A 20,522-nucleotide genomic window follows, 5' to 3' on the forward strand; every position below is an offset into this window, starting at 1 on the left:
CTCCCACTGTCTTTTACTTTCCTCTGCTGTTATCTCTATTTCTGTCTCCCCGTCTGTGCCCATCAGTCTCTTCCCCTCCATCCCTCTGCCGTCTGTCTCTCGAGTCTGTCCCTTGCAGTTCTCGGTCCGTCTGGCCCTGCAGTCTGTCAACCTATCTCTCTCACTGTCTGTCTCTGTCGTTACCTCCGTGTCTCCCTCCTGTTTAATTATCCCGTTTGTCACCCTCTCTGTCTCCCCAGTCTGGCACTCTCTCTCCCTAACTTATCTGTGTCTGTCTGATTCGTCTGTTCTATTTCTGTCTTGCCTGTTTCCCTCTGCTGTATCTCTCTCCCCTTCTACATCCTCCCACCTGACTACCACCATCAGTCTCACCCACTCTGTCTCCTTCTTTTACATTTCCAGTCGGTTATCTGTTATCTCCACCACATGGTCTGTCGCTCTCTCTCTATCACCTCCTGTAGGTCTCTCTCTCGCTCTGCCCCCTCCCCCGCCCCCGCCGCCGCTCTCTATCTCCGTCCTATCTCTCACCTGTCTTTCTCTCACTCTCACTGCTGCCCCTCTGGCTCACCAGTTTTCCTGTTCCCGTTGAGCACCGTCTCAGACTTTGTCTTTGTAACATATCATCTATCTATCGCAGCCTGTCGCAATGCACCATTCTTCCAGTCAATCTCTATCCTACCACACCAATTTTTGCTATCTCTCGCTGTCTCTCGCTCCCCAATCTCTTTTTCTTTGTCTACCACGTCGTTTTCTCCCTGTCTTTCCGGGTCTGTTTTCTGCCCATTTCACTCCCATGTCTGTCCCACTCTAACCTTCCGCACGTGTATTCACTTCTGTCTATCCACAGCTGTATCCCCATCTCTCATTCTCTCTGTCAGCCACAAGTGTTTATCTCTCTTTACCTCGCTGATCTGCCTATCTAACTCCGACTTCTGGTTCTCTCCCTCTTTCTCCCCACGTCTGTCTCGCTGCTGTCTCTTCATCTCTATCACTCTGTTTCACCCATCGATTACCCCGCCGTCTGCCTCTGTCTCTAAGTCTCTCTCTGTCGGCCTCTTTCCCTGTCTCCAAAGTTAAAAAAAAAAATTAATTCAGAAATTTGGTCGTATCGACCAAGGCCTTCCTTCCTTTATTGACCTTCTGAAACTGCACCGGAGAAGGTGGTGGTGATCTGACTATTTGTAACCGCTGCAGTCCGTGTGGTGAAGGGACTGCCGCAGTGCCGACTTTGTCGCTGCAGTTTGATTCAACTGAGTGTCTCGCTGGGCCATTTTAGAGGGCATTGTAGTGTCAACCACATTGCTCTGCGTCTGGAGTCACGTATAGCCCAGACCAGGAAAGGACGGACGTGGACTATAGGACAGGAATAGCGTAAATTCGTGTGCAAATATCTTCACAGATATGTCCCTTCGCGCTCACAGTGAAATAAAGCAGCACCGATTACAGTTGTCTTAAGGTAGAGTGTATCTTATGAGGATGCCGACTCCGACGACACTATAGAGCTATTAATGTTGCAAAATCTTAATTGATAATACAGGTCACATATTCAAAACTAGTTTTGTAAAGACATTTTAATATTGTTGACTTGGACTAGTCAGCAATGCTCGCACGGCAGTTGCAGTTTGTGTCCAGTTGGAAAGCTGTCTGAAAGAACATGCACAACATTGACTTGCTGCTGAGCAGACCATGAGCCTCCTTTTTGAAAATGGTTATCCAGTCCCTCTAAGAGGGGATTAAGCATCATGAGAGTTGGATGGGACAGTGCCCACTTGCATAGCAGGCCGCGTAGGGAGCATTTTCCCTTCCTTAAAGAACAGTAATGACTCAGTTGCAGAATTTTCTCGCACCACTCGCCATTCGGCCCAAGGATGAGCCGAGCCGATCACGTGGAGTTAATACAATTCCTCCAGTCAGTAAATTCAGTTGGGATATCAAGAAAAATATAAGGAATCACCGTGACATATTCAGTGAGCGTGCAGCATAGTGGATAAGGTGTTTATTTATGGTATGTACCAGAATGTTATCAGGAAATTGCAGTTTTGAGGAGATTTGGATTTAAAGTCTAATTTATGTAATATTCGGTCAAATGCTTGGAAGGTTTATCAGCAACAAATGCTTATCAAAGTAAATTAACACAATCGATTTGAAGTCTATCGCCTTAACCTCTCGTCTACCATCTAACACAACTCAGCTTTTCCATTTCAGGCTTTTTGCATCCATACAGAAATACGCTGCAACAAGACCCCGTCACGATCTGTCCTGCCCGTGCACCCAGATCAACAATGTTGAAAATGTACAATCAGCTTCTGTAAGCAAACGGCCTTTAGTTACTACAGCATGGTTGTGAAATGTCTCCTCAAAAGATGATGTGCGGGCCCCTTTTAAATAGAACAGACAGCCTGACCACGACGGTTTCTAAACCGACCAATATAGAACCTTCTACAGTTAGACCACATTAGTCGTACTGTGTGCAATTCTGGTCGCTATATTATACAGTACCCAAGCAAGGCACTGGGTAGGATGCAGAGAAGATGGTATACTATCAGGAAATAATCGACAGGCTCAATTTCTTTTGTCGTGAAACGAGAAGTCTGAGGGGTGAACTAACAGAGCTCTTTAATATCTTGAAAGGTTTTAAAGAAAATCAAAGGGGCAGAAAGCAGATAGTAAGTGCTACAAAGAGGGAGTAAGAAAATAACCGACTGGTGAAATGAACAGACACATAGCAGATGTAATTAACACAGAGAAGTGTGAAGTGATACACGTTGGTGGGATGATGAGAGGCAATATGAAATAACGATACAATTTGAACGGGGCCAGATTTATCCATGAACATTTAAATCCCCTATTAACATCTGCCTCTGGAGATCAATGATCCCAAAACCTGTCAGAATGCTCTTCCTGTTTTGTATGAACCAGCTCTAAATCGTACAATTCTAAGGAGGGGGCAGGATCTGGACGACATGGGAACTTTTCCTTTTTTAATAGCCGAATACAGTATAAAAACAAGGAAGTTATGCCAAGCAATTAGAAAACACTTATGACGTCTTAGCTGGAATATTGCGTTCACGTCTGGGCAACATGCTTTAGGGAAGAAGTCAAGCCCTTGGAGAGGGTGCAGAATAGATTTACTAGAATACTGCCAGAGTTGGGGACCTCATTTGTACGAAGAAAGTGGAGAAGCTGGGATTTTTCTCCTTCGAATAGAAAACGTTAAGAGGCGGTTTATGACATAAGTTCAAAATTATGAAGTGTTTTGAGAGGTAAAATGGAAAAAGCTTCAGAATGTCACATTTAATGTGATACAATCTCAATATGCGCCGAAACTATGATCTTCAATTTATGAAACCGAAGACTTATCACTTGGCCACCACACCCTGATCCACTGCATGACTTGTGTCACATTGCTACCGAATCGCACATCATTTCAATTAGGTTGTTCAAGCACAGATGCATATACAAATAAATGAGGTGGGATAGTGGAACGAGCAAATGACCAGCGTCATTTCGATGAAACTATCATAAAACATTTCATAAAATCATGCATTACCGATGGAGAGTACTTGGACCATCGTACTCTTGAACGAGATATCCAATTAGTCCCAGATCTTTCCACAGCGTCCTGCAAAATTAGCCTCTTCAAGCATTTATCCAATTCCATTTTGAGGGTTACTATTGAATCTGCAGTGCTACGGGGAAATGATAGGGAGGTGAGACTCGCTGAGAGTTAGCATGGGCTCGACCGGCCGAATTGCCTTCGTCCATGCTGTAACAATTTTATGAATCCATGACTCTATGACTCACCACCCTGTCAGGCAGTGCATTACAGATCACAACACTCACAGCTTAAAAACAAATAATTCTCCTCGACTTCCATGTGTTTCCTCTGTTCTCTCTGGCTGTTGCCAGGACTGGATAAATTTGTTTGTGGATAAAGATTGGGGTTGTTTTCGTCAGAACAGATGAGGATAATTGGTGACATAATTGAGGTGTGTAACATTATGAGGGGCCAGGATAGTGTGCATAAGGAACACACATGCCCCTGAGCAGAGAGGTCAATAATCAGGGGGCATAGATTTAAAATAACTGGTAAAAGAATTACACGGGAGTCGAGGAGAAATGTTTTCGTCCAGAATGAATTTGGGTCTGGAACTCACTGACTGAAAAGTTGGTCGAGACACAATCGCTCATCACAGTTCAGCAGTACTTGCAGATGGATTGAATTGCCCTAATCTGCAACAGATCAAGAGCTGGGACGTGGGTTTAGGTTGGATAGATCTTTCGATTGGCGGAGAAAGGATGTGCCGAATGCCCTCCTTCTCTGCGGCAAATTTCTCCAATTCTGTGATTCTAAGAGGTGGGGGAATCCTCTTTCGTGTCCTGCACATATCTGTATCACACCATCGATGGGATCTTGCTGTGTGGTAATTGGCTGCCGTATTGCTCTACAGTCGATCCAGTGGCTACACTTCAAGAAGTACTTCATTTTCTGTAAAGCACTTTAAAAAAAAATATTAATTCAGTGGATGTGGGCGTAGCTAGCAAAGGCTGACATTTATTGCCCATCCCTAATTGCGTTTGAGAAGGTAGTGATGAACAAACTTTGTGGACCACTGCAGTACTTGGATATGCACTTGATGACTACGGTCCAAGAGCTGGAAATTGGATTTGGCAGGGAAGTGCTTTGTCCACAAGCAAGGATGTGATGAGCAAAATGGTTTTCTTCTGTGCTGTAAATTTCTATGGTTCTATGGTCCAGTCACTGAGGTGATGGTACCACGAATGTGTTGCTTTGTAGAAGGTGTTCCAAGATTTTGATCCAGCCACAATAATGGAGAGGCGATATATTTCCTGTTTCATTTTCTGAGGATTTGATACTCGAGCTGGAATATACAATCTTCAGCGATCATGCCCACTTCTGACCTTATGATGGTGGGCAGGTCATTGATGAAGCAGGTGATGATGAACTCCTGCAGCGATAACCTGGGCTGAGATGATTGGCTTCGAACAGCCACAACCATCTTCTTTGAGGCTAGGTATGTCTCCAGCAGTGGAGATTTACCCAGCAATGACTTCAACGGTAGAAACCTCCTTGATGCAACATTCGGTCAAATTCTGCTTTGATATCAAGGACAATCACTCTCGCCTCATTTTAGAATTAATCACTTTTGGCTATATTTGGACCAAGGCTGTAATGATGGCTGGAGGCTGGTGGTACTGTCGGAACACAAACTGAGCAACGGCGAGCAATTGAATCATCCTATGTTAGGGAAAGATGCTACGGGAATGCAAGCTCGTGCTGTTACTGTCTGAAAACAGCGTACAGTTGCAAGATGTATATTTGTAGAATCAGATGGGTCATCGGCCTGAAATCTTACTCTACCTTCCTCTTCCCACAGAAGCTACCAGGGCTTCAAAGCATGGCAAGATTTAAAATGTCAGTGTTAAAAAAATTGTTTAATTCTATATTTCTTAAAGATTAAGAAGGCACAACAGGCAGCCATATATCCTAGTTTGCTGATGATGCAAATATTGGTGATATAGTAATTAGTGCAGATGTTAGCGTATACTTATAAAGATATATTGATAGATTAAGTGAATGGACGATTCAGTGGCAGATAGTTTCTAAACAGGTAATTGTGTGGTCAGGCATTTTAGATTACAACGTTTAGATCCGAGTACTAATTAAATGGAGCACAGCTCGGAGGGATGGAGTTCCAAAGTGGTTTGGAGTCCAAGTGCCCATCCCGCTAATGTGCAGTAGCAAGTTACAAATATATTCGAAACAACTAATGGCATGTTAGGCTTTATAACTCGGTGTTGGACTATAAAGCAGTGGAAGTTTTTCTTCAACTGTACAGAGATGTAGTTATAATATATCTGGAGTACTCTAAGTTATAGAATATAGTTGATTCATAGAAGTTTACAGCACGGAAGGAGGCAATTTCGGCCCATCCTGTCCGTGCCACGGTTATCCAGCCTAATCCCACTTTCCAGCTCTAGGTCCATAACCCTGCACGTTACGACACTTCAGTTGCACATCCAAATATTTTTAAAGCTGTAAATGGTTTCTGCCTCTACCACTCTATCAGGCATTGCGTTTTAGACAACCACAACTCTCTGCCTGTGGAAGTGTCCCATCAAATCTCCTGTAAATCTTCTACAATTATTATAAATGTATGCCCCCTGGTTGTTGAGCCCTCTGCTAAGGGAAATAATCCATTTCTATCCCTTATATCTAGTCCCCTTATGGACACGGCCCCTTAGAAATGATAGGTTGGATGTGGAAGGTGTACAGTTCATGTTCAGCAGAATGTTACCAGGGTGCCACGAGTTAAATTATGAGGAGAGATTACATAAACTAGACCTGTACCCCCTGGAATATAGAAGGTTAAGTGGTGGATTTCAATGAGGTTTTAAGGTTTTGAAACGAATTGAAAAGATAGATAGAGATAAAGCTTTTTTCACCATTTGTGGGGGAGTTTACGACAAGGGGACATAATGTTTAAATCAGAGACAGGCCATTTGGCAGAGAAGTTAGGAAAATCTTCTTTACGCAAAGGGTGGTGGATTTATCTTCTACAAAACAGGATATGCTAGCTCAATTAAAAATGGTAATTTTAGGTCGATAGTTTTTGCTAGACACTGGTTATAATGATGTGGAGCAATGCAGATGGATGGAGTTAAGACAGAGCTCAGTCAAGAATTAACGGAATGTCGAAAAGGCACAAGGGGCAGAATGGCGTCATCCTGTTCCTATGTTCAGTCAATTGGCAGAACAACTATTATAATTAAAGAAACGTTGTCTTGAAGGGTGAATTATAAATATATTATGTGCAGAGATTATGGACCGCTTCCACGCTTTCATAACAAACACGCATTATCTAATTGTCAAACCAGTTGGTTGAACATTTACCAACGTTGGAACCCACGCAGACACACATCAGTTGGATTTTAATTCCAACGCCTTAACAACTCGGCCATCTTGGTCATGTGCTTGAAAATTCGGCAAATCGCTTGCAGACTCAAAATTTAATTTTCAGCGCTGAGCAAACTACACGTCTGCATACTCTGCAAACGTGCGGGCATATATACCTTGTGTTTACCTGTGGACGGTGAAAAGCTGAACCGATAAAGCACAGCACTTGGGCAAATAATGTATTGAACTGATTGTCCGTAATTAGACAACAAACCCCCTTGCTTTAACCCACCGAGCATTTAATCTTCCCGTCAACACTGAACATCTTTGAATGAATAATGTTAAAATCCACGTCAACCACCCAGCATCTGCATGCTCAGATTGAACCAGCGCTTAAAGCGATAACACATAAGCTATGGAGTAAATTGATGTGGGGATTGATGGAGAGAGTGACAGAGAGAAAGTATTATTTGGACGGATAAACAAATCCCCAATGAGAAAAGCTTACAGAAATTGACTGAAACTGAGTTCGACATACAGCGAGACTGACACATGGAAAAAAAGTCAATGACAGAGAGAAATAGAATGATTAATAGAGAGAGAAAAAGTGAAACAGTACATTTAATGTGGGAAAATCCCTGAGGGCACGGCCGAGAATTAAAACCCTGAACTGAGGTTTACAGTTGAAAACACAATCGCACTGAGAGAGACGATTGGAGCATCACAGAAGGATACAATGACAGACTTTCCCCAGAGCCCTGAAAACTGTTTGCCATCAAATATTTACCCAATTCCCTTCTAGAGTTGGTCACCCCGCAGCTTAGGAGTGTGCACGTAGAGTGGGAGTGGTTGATCAGAAGACATCGATACATAGAAACATAGAAAATACGTGCAGGAGTAGGCCATTCGGCCCTTCGAACCTGCACCGCCGTTCAATAAGATCATGGCTGATTATTCTCTCAGTACCTCTTTCCTGCATACGCTCCATGCCTTTTGATCCCCTTAGCCGTAAGCGCCACATCTAACTCCCTCTTGAATATATCCAAAGAACTGGCATCAACAATTCTCTGCGGCAGAAAATTCCACAGGTTAACAACTCGCTGAGTGAAGAAGTTTCTGCTCATCTCAGTCCTATATGGCCTTCCCCTTATCCTAAGACAATGTCCCCTGGTTCTGGACTTCCCCAATATCGGGAACATTCTTCCCGCATTTAACCTGTCCAGTCCCGTCAGAATCTTCTACGTTTCTATGAGAACCCCTCTCATCCTTCTAAACTCCATTGAATGAAAGTCCAGTTGATCCAGTTTCTCTACATATGACAGTCCAGCCATCACTGTAATTAATCTGGTGACGCTTCGCTGCACTGCCTCAATAGCAAGAACGTCCTTCCTCAGACTAGGAGAACAAAACTGAACACAATATTCCCGGTGAGGACTCACTAAGGCCCTGCAGAACTGCAGTAAGACGTCCCAGCTCGTATACTCAAATCCCCTTGCTATGAAGGCCAACATACCATTTGCCTTCATCACAGCCTGTTGCACCTGCATGCCAACCTTCAGTGACTGATGAACCATGACACCCAGGGCTCATTGCACCTCCCCTTTTCCTACTCTGCTGCAATTCAGATAATATTCTGCCTTCGTGTTTTTGCCCCCAAAATGGATAACCTCACATTTATCCACGTTATACTGCATCTGCCATGCATTTTACCACTCACCTAACCTGTCCAAGTCACACTGCAGCCTCGTACCGTCCGTCTCACAGCCCTCACAGCCACCCATTTTAGTGTCATCTGCAAACTTGGAGATATTACACTCAATTCCTTCATCCAAATCGTTAACGTATATTGAAAAGAGCCGGGGTCCCAGCACTGAGCCTTGCGGCACTCCACTAGTCACTGCCTGCCATTCTGAAAAGGACCGTTTATCCCGACTCTCTGCTTCCTATCTGCCAACCAGTTCTCTATCCAAATCAGTACATTACCCCGAATACCATGTGCTTTGATTTTGCACACCAATCTCTTGCGCGGGACTTATACAAAAGCATTTCGGAAGTCAAAATACACCACATCCACTGGTTCTCCTTTGTCTACTCTGCTTGTTACATTCTCAAAAAATTCCAGAAGATTCGTCAAGCATGATTTCCCTTTCATAAATCCATGCTGACTTGGACCGATCCTGTCACTGCTTTCCAAATGCGTAGCTATTTCATCATTAATGATTGATTCCAACATTTTCCCCACTACCGATGTCAGGCTAACCAATCTCTAATTACCCGTTTTCTCTCTCCCTCCTTTTTTTTTAAAAAGTGGTGTTACATTTTCTATCCTCCAGTTCATAGGAACGGATCCAGAGTCGATAGATTGTTGGAAAATGATCACTAATGCATCCACTATTTCTAGAGCCACTTCCTTAAGTACTCTGGGATGCAGACTATCAGGCCCCGGGGATTTATCGGCCTTCAATCCCATCAATTTCGCGAAAACAATTTCCTGCCTAATAAGGATATTCTTCAGTTCCTCCTTCTCACTAGACTGACTGTCCCCGAGTACATTCGGAAGGTTATTTGTGTCTTCCTTCGTGAAGACATAACCGAAGTATTTGTTCAATTGGTCTGCCCTTGCTTTGTTCCCCATTATAAATTCACCTGAATCCGACTGCAAGGGACCTACGTTTGTCTTCACTAATCTTTTTGTCTTCACATATTTATAGAAGTTTTGCAGTCAGTTTTTTGTTCCCTGCAAGCTTCCTCTCGTACTCTACTTTCCCCCTCTTAATTAAACCCTTAGTCCTCTTCTGTTGAATTCTACATTTATCCCATTCCTCAGGTTTGTTACTTTTTTTAGCCAATTTATTTGCCTCTTCCTTGGTTTTAACACCATCCTTAATTTCCCTTGTTAGCTACGGTCGAGCCACATTCCTCGTTTTATTCTTACTCCCTACAGGGATGTACAGAATAGGAGGACTAGGCAGTTAGTGATCGAGCCCCCGAGTCCATCTCGCTCGTCAACAGTATTATCTTATGAGTACTGGTGTGGAGATAGTGCATCTGGTGATTGCAGCGATATCCAAATCCACGGCAGCACAGGTGGCTCAGCTGCACAGGGGAGGAGGGAGATGAATGGCAGAGCTATAATGAAAGGGGATCCAATAGTCAGTGTAGCAGACAGGCCTTTCTGCAGCCGCAGAAGTGACTCCAGGATGGGATGTTGCCTCCCTGGTTCCAGGGTTAAGGACGTCACCGAGCGGCTCAGGACATTCTGATGGAGGAGGGTGATCAGTCAGAGGTTATTGTCCATACTGTTATCAATGGCATGAGTAGAAAGACGGGTGAGCTCCTGTAGGCAGAGTTTAGCGAGCTACGAGAGAGATTAAAAAGCAGGACCTGAAAGGTAGTAATCTCCAGAATACTCCATGTGTCATGAACTAGTGAGTACAGAAATAGGAGGATAGAGCACGTGAATGCATGGCTGGAGAGATAGTGCACGAGGGAGGGCTTTAGTTTCCTGAGATATTGGGTCCGCTTCTGGCAGAGTTGAGACCTGTACAAGCCGGACAGATTGCACCTCAACAGAGCCGGGACCAATAAACTCGAGTGGCGGGGAGCAGGGAGTGGGGAGGGGGGGAGGCGGTGGTTGCTCGTGCTGTTGGGGAGGGACTAACCTTGTTTAGCAGGGGGACGGGAACCTGAAAATAGATTCAATAGGGAGGGGAGTAGTGTTGGAATTAAAAAGCAACAATGTAGAAAGTGAGTTTGTAGGACAGAGGAAACAAGCAGGAGAAAAGGGTAAAAAATCAAATTTCAAGGCTTTTTGTCTGAATGCACGCAGCATTTGTAACAAAACAGATGGGTTGACGGCACAAATAGATACCAATGAGTATGATCTGATAGTCATTACAGAGACGTGGGGGTTGCAAGGTGACCAGGACTGGAAACTAAATATTCAGAGGTATTTGACATTTCAGAAGGAATGACAAAAAGGAAAAAGAGGTGGGGTAACACTGTTAATAAAAGATGGGATCAGTGCGTTAGTGACAAACGATATAGGTTCAGAGGATCAAGAGGTTGAATCAGTTTGGGTGGAGATAAGGAACAATAACGGGAAAACGTCGTTGGTGGGCGTAGTGTATAGGCCCCCTAACAGTGGCTACACGGTTGGACGGAGTTTAAATCAAGAAATAATGGAGGCTTGTAAAATAGGAACGGCAATAATCATAGGTGATTTTAACTTTCATATTTACTGGATAAACCTAATTGGTCAGGGTAGCCTTGAGGAGACGTTCATCGATTGTATCTGGGATAGTTTACTTCTACAGTGCATGCTACCCCAACCAGGGAGCATGCTATCTTAGATCTAGTACTGTGTAATGAGACAGGATTAATAAATGATCTCATAGTAAAAGATTGTAGAGGACTGAGTGATCATAATATGGTTGAATTTGAAATGCAGTTGGAGGGAGAGAAATTTGGTTCTCCAACCAGTGTCCTAAGCTTAAATAAAGGGGACTACAAAGGTATGATAGCAAAGTTGGCTAAAGTAGATTGGGAAAATAGACGAAAGTGTGGGATGGTTCATGAGCAGTCGCAGACATTTAAGGAGATATTTTTAAACTCGGAACAAAAATGTATCCAATGAGAAGGAAAGACTGTAAGAGAAGGGATAACCATCCGTGTCTAATTAAGGAAATAACGGAGTGTATCAAATTGAAATCAAACGCATACAATGTGGAGAAGACTAGTGGGAGACGAGAGCAGCGGATTGGGATTTTTTTTAAACCAGCAGAGAACGATTAAAAACATGATTAAAGAGGGAAGATAGATTATGAAAGTAAACTAGCACGAAATATAACAACAGATAGTGAGAGTTTCTACAGATACATAAAAAGGAAAATATTGTATACTATGAATGTTGGTCCCCTGGAGGATGACACTGGGGAATTAATATTGGAGATCAGGGACATGGCAGAGACGTTAAACAAATATTGTGTATTGGCCTTTACAGTAGATGACACTAAAAACAATCCAATCGTGGATAATCAAGCGGATGTAGGCAGTGATGAACTTAATACTATCACTATCAAGAACGAAGTAGTGCTAGTAAAATAATTGGACTAAAGGCGGACAAATCCCATGGACCTGATGGTTTACATCCTATGGACTTAAGAGAAGTGGCTGCAGAGATAGTGGATGCATTCGTTATAATTTCTCAACATTTTCTGGATTTGGGGCGGATTGGAAAACCGCAAATGTAACGACCCTATTTAAAAACGAGGCAAGCATAACACAGGGAACTATAGACCAGTTAGCCTAACCTCTGCCGTTGCGAAAATGCGGGAGTCCATTATTAAGGAAGCAGTAGCGGGACACTTGGAAAAGCATGATTCAATCAAGCAGAATCAGCATGGTTTTATGAAAAGGAAATCATGTTTAACAAATGGCTGGAGTTTTTGAGGATGTAACGAGTGGATAAGGGGGAACCAATGGGTGTGGTGTATTTGTATTTCCAGAAGGCATTCGATAAGGTGCCACATAAGAGGTTACTGCACAAGATAACAGCTCACGGGGTTGGGAGTAATACAAAGATAGAGGCTTTGCTAAATAACAGAAAACACAACGTCGGGATAAATGCGTAATTTTCCAGTTGGTAAACATTGACTAGTTGGGTGACGCAGGTATCGGTGCTGGGTCCTCAACTATTGACAATCTATATTAATGACTTGGATGAAGGGACCGAGTGTAATGGAGCTAAATTTGCTGATGGTACAAATGTAGGTAGGAAAGTAAATTCTGAGGAGGACACAAAAACTCTGCAGAGGTATATAGTTAGGCTAATTGAATGGGCAACAATTTGGCAATTGCAATATAAGGTGGGAAAATGTGAGGTTACCTACTTTGACAGAAATAATAGAAAAGCAAATTATAATTTAAATTGAGAAAACTAGCAAAGTGCTGCAGTACAAGGACAGATGGGGGTCCTTGTGCATGAAACACAAAAATTAGAATGCAGGTACAGCAATTAATCAGAAAGGAAAATGGAATGTGCGTTTATTGCAAGTGAGATAGTGTAGAAAGGCAGATTAGTCCTGCTACAATTGTGCAAGGTCTTTGTGAGGCCACACCTGGAGTACTGCGTACAGTTTTAGTCTCCGTATTTAAGGAAGGATATACTTGCAATGGAGATTGTTCAGAGAAAGTTGACTCAGTTGATTTCGGAAATGAGGAGAGTTGACTTTTGAAGATAGTTTGAGTAGGTTGGGACTATCCACAGTGGAGTTCAGAAGAATGAGAGGTAATCTTGTCGAAACGAATAAGATAATGAAGGGGCTCGACAAGGTGGATTCAGAGTGAATATTTGCACTCATAGGGGAAACTAAAACTAGGGGACATAGACTTAGAATAAGGGATCGCCCATTTCTAAGAACATAAGAACATACGAAATATGAGCAGTAATAGGACATACGGCCTCTCCAGTCTTCAGCACCAATTAATACGATAATTGCTGATCGGATCATGGACTCAGGTCCACTTCCCTGCCCGCTCCCCATTATCCCGTAATCCGTTATTGGTTAAGAAACTGTCTCTGACTTAAATTTATTCAATGTCCCGGCTTACATAGCTCTCTAAGGCAGCGAAGACCACATATTTACAACCCACTGAGAGAAGAAATTCCTCCTCATCTCAGTTTTAAATAGTGGGCCCCTTTATCTAAGATGATGCCCCCTAATTCTAGTCTTCCCTACCAATGGAAACCTCTTCTCTGCATCCACCTTGTCAAGCCCCCTCATAAACTTATACGTTTCGATAAGATCACCTCTCATTCTTCTGAATTCCAGTGAGTAGAGGCCCTAACTCCTTAATATTTCCTCATAAGTCAACCCCCTCATCTCCAGAATCAACCTAGTGAACCTTCTTTGAACTTCCTCCAAAGCAAATATCGTTTCGTAAATATGGAAACCAAAACTATACACAGTATTCCAGGTGTGGCCTCGCAATACCCGATATAACTGTAGCAAGACTTCCCTGCTGTTATACTCCATCTCCTTTGCAATAAACGCCATGATTGCACTGGCCTTCCTGATCATTTGCTGCAAATTCATACTGAACCTTTGTGTTTCATGCACAAGTACCCACATTTCCCGCTGTACTGCAGCACGTTGGATTTTTTCTCCATTTAAATAATAGCTTGCTCTTTGCTGTCAAAGTGTTTTCTGTCAAAGTGCATGACCTCACACTTTCCAACATTATACGGATACATTGGTTTTCATCCCACCTTTATATCGTCAGCAAATGTGGCTACGTTACACTTGGTCCTTTCTTCCCAGTCGTTAAAGTAGATTTAAAACTGAGATGAGGAGCAACTTCTTTTCTAAATCGTTGTAAATCTATGGAATTATCTTCCCTCGAGAGCTGTGGAGGCTGGGCCAATGAATATATTTAAGTCAGAGATCGACACATTTTCTAGTGATAAGGGAGTAAAAGGATATGGGGAGCGGGCAGGGAAGTGGAGCTGAGTCCTTGATTAGTTCATTCATAATCTTATTCAATGGCGGAGCAGGCTCGAGGGGCCAAATACTCCTGCCCCGAATTCTTATGTTATTATGTACTCTGTAGCATCTGTAGCAACCAACTGTTCAGGCAATGCAATCAAAATCTTAACTAATTGGTGAAGAATTCAGAAATCTCCTCATCCCAACTCCGATACATTTGTCAACTAAATTGCAAATTTAAATCTGAGATTGATAGATTTTTGCTAGATAATGGTAGGAATTAATTTGGTGTCAAAGCAGATGGATGAAGTTAAGAATTTGGACAAACATTATCTCACCAACTGGCGGAACCGTCTCGAGGGTTGAACGAACCCTGCTCTTATTTTCCGTCAATCGGCAGAGCACCTGTCATAAATGTAGGAACGCTTCATGGAATTGTAAAATATAAATACAGAAACTTCCTTTGTAATGATTATAACATTTTAACAAATTATCATAATAGACAACTTCTGCTAGTACTGGAGCTCGAACCCAAGCCGACATTCGCACATTTGATTTTCAGTCCAAAACATTAATCACTCAGCCATCCTGACGAATGAAGCAAAAAGTGTAATTTTCGACAATTGAGCAAATGCATTCCACACCAAATACCAATCCATTGATAATGCCAGTGAATTGAAAGCTGCTGTAGAAAAAAAAAACATCAATTACTTTTCAGATTCCTGGCCCTCATTCACCCTATCACTATGGTCGTCCAGTCCCTTTGGTTATCCATTCCCCACCAGGAAGGCTTGAGGCCCCTCCGCTTCTTCATTGAACGGACGCTCAACCATTTCCCATCCACCATCAATTCATCCGCCTGTCGGAACTTGATTTAAACTGTCATTGGACAACTTCTCCTTTGACTCCACACATTTACTCCAAATTAAATGTGTTGCTATGGTATCCCGCATGCGGCCTAGATATGCCTGTATTTCAATGGTATATGTGCAACATTGTTTGTTCTAGTCCTACTCAGGTCCCATCCATCACCTCGTTTTCTGGTGCATTGATGATTTTATCTGTGCAATTTCCAGCTTTCGCAGCGAACTCGAAATTTAGTCAACATTGCTTTAACTTCCCACCCTTCCCTGCTCTTCACATGGCCCATCTCCGACTCTTCCCTTCCCCTCCTCGATTTCGCTGCCTCCATTGCTGGGGATAGTCGGTCGATCAGTATCTACAATAATCCCACTGATTCCCACATCTACCTTAAATACACTTTTTTCTACTCGCTTTCTGTAAGGACGCTATTCCATTCTCCCAGTTTCTCCATCTCCATTGTATGTGTCCTGGCGATGGCAAAGTCAATACCAGTGCTACGGATATGTAGCTAAATTTTTCTCCAGCAAGAAAAACCCACGACCCGAGTGCACGTGACCCGCGACCTTGTCCTGCCCATTTCCCGCACTTCTGCTCTCATCTCTTCTCCTCCCTCGCAGAACCACGATAGAGTTCCACTTGTGCTTAACATTCACCCCACTAACCGCCACATTCAAAGGATCATCCTCCCCCATTGCTGACATATCCAACGTGGTCCCACCATTAAATATATCTTACCCTCCCCTCTCTTTTCAGCAGTCCAAAGAGACCAGTCTATCCGGCATGCCCTGGTCCACTATCCAATCATCACCAACAACGCTTTCCTTCCGACAGCACCCTCCTGTGCAAGCGCAGGAGAAGCATCACGTGCCCATTTCCTCCTCCCTTCCCACTGTCGAGGCCAGTATAGGTGAAACAATGACGTACTTGTACTTATTTCAACTTAGTATTCTGTATCGACTGAAATCTCCTCTACACTGGGGTGACCAGACACATATTAGGTGAGCAATTTACCGAGCAGCTCATTTCAGTCCGCAACAAGAACCCCAAGCTTTCGGTCACCTGTCCCGTCCTCCTATACTGTTCCTATGAAACTCAACGCTAGCTCGAGGAACAGCAGCTCATCTTTCCATTCGGCACTTTACAGCCTTCCAGACTCAAAGTTGAATTTAACAATTTCTGATTCTAACCACTGCTCCCATTTTTTCGGACAATAGCTGTTAGTAATGATCCTGCGAGTCCCTCTTACCCTTTCTCTAGACACATATTTTTTTCTTGAAGTGTCCCATAACTATGCCCTTTCGCTTTTGTCATAACTTCATTTCTGCTTTCCACCATGTCACAGGCCTTCCTTTTCGTTCTTCCTTCCCCTCCACCTTTCCCTGCTTAAGTACCTGCTTAAAATCTGTTACACCTCCAACTTCTGACAGTTTTGATGAAATATCATCGACGTGAAACATTATCTCTGTTTCTCACTTCATTAATGCTGTTTGTCCTGTTGTATATGTTCAGCAATTTCTGTTTATATTTCCTATTCCCAGCATCCCCAGTAAGTTGCTTCAGAAAAAATAGCATCAGTGCTGTGGATGAGAGGTTTCGTTATCAAATGATGATGAAGGTGCCCTGTAAACCGGAAAGTGCAGGTTCAACCCCCGTCCGCACTTTAATACAAGTGCCCTGTTGATCTCCTGTTGTTTTGAGCAGCCCATAATTATCTCAAGTGGTAATAGCTCAGCACGTCCACTGACCCGAGAGTTTAAAGAGCTGTTGAATGTTTCTGAGTCCATTAATGTTCCCAATCTTTTGCTAAATATATTAATCTGAAGTCACGTGCAGAACATTATTATCCGTTTCCCACAGGACTAAGCGAACCACACCGAGGTAGAGGATGAGTATCCGAAAATGACAGAGAACTGAAGGAGACTTTTCGTCCCATCATGACTGAGCCGGCTTTGTGAAAATGCTATCCAACTAGAACCACTCCCTATACTTTCCACATAGCCCTGCAATTGATTCCTATCAAATGTTATCCAATTCACTTTTGATGGCAAGCATTTCAAGAAAATGTGATAATTCGCTACAATGTACATTCCTTGAAGAAATAATAACACAAAACTTAAAATGTTCCAACCGTGGCTATTAAGAGAAATTAAAGATAGTATTAGATTCAAGGAAGAGATAAATAATATTGCCAAAAAGAGTAGTAAGCGTGAGCATAAGGGACTTTTTATAACTTAAAAAGCTGTGTGCTGTCAGTCCCGGATCACGCTGTGTCTGTTTAAAAGGGATGCGCTCTCAGTCCGGGATCATTCTGTGTGTGTGGTAAAAGGGACATTCTCTCTGTCCGGGATCATTCTGTGTGTGTGGTAAAAGAGATATTCCCTCAGTCCGGGATCATTCTGTGCGTGTGTAAAATGGATATTTTCTCAGTCCAGGATCATTCTGTGTTTGTGTAAAAGGGATGTGCTCTCAGTCCGGTATCATTCTATGTTTGTGTCTGTTTCAATGGACCGCGATTACAGTTGTGATTACCGAATATTTAATGTGATGTAATCGAAAGCGCATTTGGTTTACCTGCTTATGTGCGGACCCACTTTGCAATGCTTCTGTTCAGTAATTCTATATATGTTTATCTTTACGTGAAACATTTTTTCATCATAATAGTAGCCCTGAAAAAGTTCACAATTGTCTTCACACCAATGCATATCATCGAATCATTGCATTTCATAGTATGGAAGGTGGCCATTCCGGCCCATCATGTCCACATGTGCCGAACATGAGCTATATAGCCTCATCCCACTTTCCAGCTCTTGTTCCGTACTCTTGTAGCTAACGGCACTTTAAGTTCAAATCCAAGTACTTTTTTGAAACGTGGGCAGGGAATCTGCCTCGCCCATCCTTTCAGCGGTGTGCTACAGAACCCTCTGGGTGAAAATTGTCCCCACAAATCACCTCTCAGCCTCCTACCAATTACAATAAATCCATGCCTCCTCTTTCTGGACTGCTCTGCTAAGGGAAATAACACCTCTACCTAGTCCACTTATAATTGTGTATGCCTGAATATGGTCTCTCCTCATCCTCCTCTGTGACACAGAAAACTAACTCAGACTATATAATCTTTCCTCATAGCTCAAATTCTGCGGTCCAGGCATCATTCTCGTAAATCTCCTCTGTATCCTCTCCAATGCAATTACATCTTTCGTGTAATGTGCTGACATCGTACTCTAGCGGTGGCCTAATTAGTGTTGCATACAGTTCAAGCATAACACCCCTGCTCTTGAATACTATGCCTCTGCTGATAAAAGCAAGCAGTCCATATGCCTTAACAACCACATTATCTACCTGGCCTGCAACGTTCAGGGATCTGTGGACCTGCACTCCAAGATCCATTTGTTCCGCTACACTTCTTAGTGTCCTACAATTTATTTTGTATTCTCTTGCCTTATTTTCCCATGAAAGTATATATTATTAATTTGAGAAATGAGATGAGCTGAGTGTAGCAAGCTAGGGAAAAAGGTGAATTTGGACAAGAATTTTCAGGTGATTGACAAAAGAACGACATGCATCAAATAATGAACACACTACCGACGAGGATGGGACTGGACCCACGCGTGCAGAACACAATAGATTCATAGTCCATCGCGTTATCAAGTCGGCCACCTAGGGCTGCAACACGCTCAGCCATCCCGTCGCTCAGCCATCCCGTTTATTGATTTTTGCATCCAAACAGAATTCCCCTGCGACAACGTGCCTTCGCCACTTGTCCTGCCCATGCACCTAAATCGACAATATTGAAAATGTACAATCAGCTTATGTCAGCAAAATCCCTTCCGTTACTTCAGGTGAGTGAATGTCAGAAATCGTCGGTTTTGAGACAGATTCAGAACGGAGAAAAACATGTTTCGCCCGGTGAGTTAAACAACCATGACATTGAAGTAAATCACCTCATTCATTCGGCCTCGCTCCAGTGCCATCACCAGAAAAATATTGTGGGGAGAATTGTGAGCAAAGTAAAGGAGGGCTATTGATTGTGGAACGCAGAAAAAGCTGGGAGAAAAGGTGGGTTTGAAGGAGTAAATATGTTAATACCGCTAAAAACGTAATATCTGTTTCATTTAGTAAGGATAGATGTTTGGCTGTGTTTTGTCAGCAGGTACTGTCGTGAATAAAAGATATGAAGCGAGATGTGCCATGACTCGGATTCGAACCGAGGTTACTGCGGCCACAACACAGAGTACTAACCACTATACGATCACGGCGCCACACACCAGCTGTCACATCTGTCTTTTGACTGCAGCAAATTTACAAACGGCGCTGGTCAGAAAATATGTAGTTTTTGTGACGAGGCCAAATTCAACCCCGCCAGAAATGAAAGCAGCGGTGGAATGCGACCAAGGCCGCGCACCAACTGGGGCTTAATCCAGAATGGGAACGAGGGCAACTCCAGTTACGTTTAAAACGATTGCAGCTCTGTTCCATGGGAAGAAACTCACCCTTTGTGAGTCATGAAGACAGTAAGTACCAGCCCCGCTAGGAGTCAAACGGAGAATCTTTTGTTTACTAGATAGGCGCTTTGACTATTTAAGCCACGGAGTCAAGCCACGCCTTTGATCTATCGCCTCCACTCACTCATATCTATCAGCCACCTGTCACTTCCATTTAGAGTTTGAGTCCCTTTTGTATTTAAGCATCTCTCTTGTCTATTCCCCCATGTGTGCCAATGCTGTCCGTATTTCTCGCTGCATTTATCTCGGTGTCAATCCGTGCGTTAATTCTGAATGGATACCTATGTTTGTCTCGAAAGTGAAATAAATGAACGACGCAGACAATTCCTCCTCTGACACTAGGGAACTAAGGAGCCAAAATTTATAACAAGATATTGTTTATTGTGATCCAGAAAATACAATATTCCATCTTGAATGATTTAGATTCAGTTCTGTGCGAACGAGATTATGACCCCAACCTGTTTCCAATAAGCCATCTTTTAATTCGATGTCCGAAGCACTACTTTGCCAGCTCAAGGATATTCATAACTAATAAACATAGTAGTCAAGCAGTGAAACGATATTTGCAGAAATTGTTGTGAGACTGCAGAATGCACTAACTCACAGCAGCACATTTACAACAAAGGTTAAAAACATGCAGCGTGTGGGAGGAAGGGGAGAGAGAGGCCAGAGAGCCACAGCAAAGCCGTAAAACAACTTGGGGAGTTATTTCCTTACCACAGCATCATTGCGCATGGCATGGAAATTTTT

The 20,522-nt window shown here is 43.0% G+C and overlaps 1 non-coding gene across 1 annotated transcript; it reads right to left on the minus strand.

Moving 5' to 3' along the window:
• Nucleotides 1-19,454: 19,454 nt before the first annotated feature.
• Nucleotides 19,455-19,526, minus strand: trnah-gug (transfer RNA histidin (anticodon GUG)). Its single transcript has one exon. It is a non-coding gene; the product is annotated as a tRNA-His (tRNA).
• Between the last annotated feature and the right edge of the window lie 996 nt (nt 19,527-20,522).

Source organism: Pristiophorus japonicus, unplaced genomic scaffold (genome assembly GCF_044704955.1).
Source record: "Pristiophorus japonicus isolate sPriJap1 unplaced genomic scaffold, sPriJap1.hap1 HAP1_SCAFFOLD_112, whole genome shotgun sequence".
In the NCBI taxonomy this organism is placed as follows: Eukaryota; Metazoa; Chordata; class Chondrichthyes; family Pristiophoridae; genus Pristiophorus; species Pristiophorus japonicus.